Below are 1,357 nucleotides of genomic sequence, written 5' to 3'. Positions count from 1 at the left end.
TGCCTTCCTCGCCGTCCTCGCCCTCCAGGCGTTGGGCAGCAGAGGCGGACTGGCTCGGGCGGGAAGGCGGGAAATCCCCCCACCCCCTAAAAAGGTATCATTTCGGGTCCTTTTCGGAACCCTCTATATAGGCAATTTGCCCCTGTATGTAGGCAAATTCCCGACTGGGCCCCGGGTCCCCCAGTCCGGCTCTGGTCGTCTGTAGGATGCGATGCAGCAGCAGCGGCGCGCATCGATCGGATGCGCAGATCGAAAAACAACAACAACGACGACGACAACAACAACAACAAAAACAAGACGATGAGGAAGATCGAATTCCTTCGATGATTTTTCTCTTTTTATCATGTTGTGGTGGAACGGTTCTTCGCCGCCCGGACATCGTCGGCAGCTGCGTGTGTGTGTGTGTTTGTGTGTGTGTGTGTGTTCGTCCTTCTCGCGGTTCCTAAAGATAAAGTTATGCATATGCCGTACGGACGTCGCGCCGGCGGCAGGGCCCGCCCCCCGCCCGCCCCCGCCGCTGGCCTCTGCTTCCCTCTCAGCCTCACAAGCCGGGACGGACGGGCCGAGAATCCTAAGGTGCCGAATCCTTCTTTTTATTGTTTCCTTAATTTTCTCTGCAGCCCGGCATGGCCCGGGCTGCGCGGGGCGGGGCGAGGTGGTCCGGGGGCACGGAGCTGCTGTTACGTTTGGCGCCGGTCTTGTCGGCCCTCATAATCCCGCTGGCGTGCAGCCTGCTGCTGCTGCTGCGCCCCAGGAGCGCCAACAACAATGCGCGAAATGTGCGATTCCCGCTGCAGAAAGGTGTACGTGTGTGTGCGTGTGTGTGAAAATGGGGGAGTTGGGTCATATATGACCACAGAGTGTATACACTCCGTGATAGTGTATAACTCCAATTCAGCTGTAGGATTCTCCTTTTTAAAACAAAGTAAAGATGTCGACTCGTACTTAATCTTACATCAGTTTGAGTGCAACTGGACGCCTCGGTCCCGCCGCAGCCGAGCGGGTGGGCAGTCCCGCTGGCCCCAGGTGCGTGGCGGGCGTGCCCAACCCCCAGGCGCTCAGGGACAGGGCGCGCGCGCTACTTCCCTTAGAATTAAAGCGTACACCAATTTTTTTTCGAGATTTTCTTTTTATTGGTTTATTGATTTTAATCTCGAAGATTTTTTTTTCTTAATTTTGAAAAAATTTCATCTCGTTCCCCTTCTATCGGATTTTTCTTTTTTTCTTTTTTTGACGGTGTCCGTTATCGCCGCAGTAAGCTCGTCAGCCACTCCGAAAATATCGGAATGATGTGAGTCTGAGGTAACAATCTGCGGTCGGCTCGGGGGTCCAGAAGTCCGTGAGGAGCCTGGGAGAG

The 1,357-nt window shown here is 54.9% G+C and overlaps 1 protein-coding gene across 3 annotated transcripts in view; it reads left to right on the top strand.

Moving 5' to 3' along the window:
- Window positions 1-1,357, top strand: part of LOC113206052 (DNA oxidative demethylase ALKBH2-like) — a 61,138-nt gene that overhangs the window by 41,419 nt on the left and 18,362 nt on the right. The window lies entirely within an intron of this gene.

Source organism: Frankliniella occidentalis, unplaced genomic scaffold (assembly GCF_000697945.3).
Source record: "Frankliniella occidentalis isolate FOCC.00 unplaced genomic scaffold, Focc_3.1 Scaffold5, whole genome shotgun sequence".
Lineage (NCBI taxonomy): Eukaryota > Metazoa > Arthropoda > Insecta > Thysanoptera > Thripidae > Frankliniella > Frankliniella occidentalis.
Note: the sequence above shows the minus strand (reverse complement) of the source record. Positions and strands in the feature narration are given on the sequence as shown.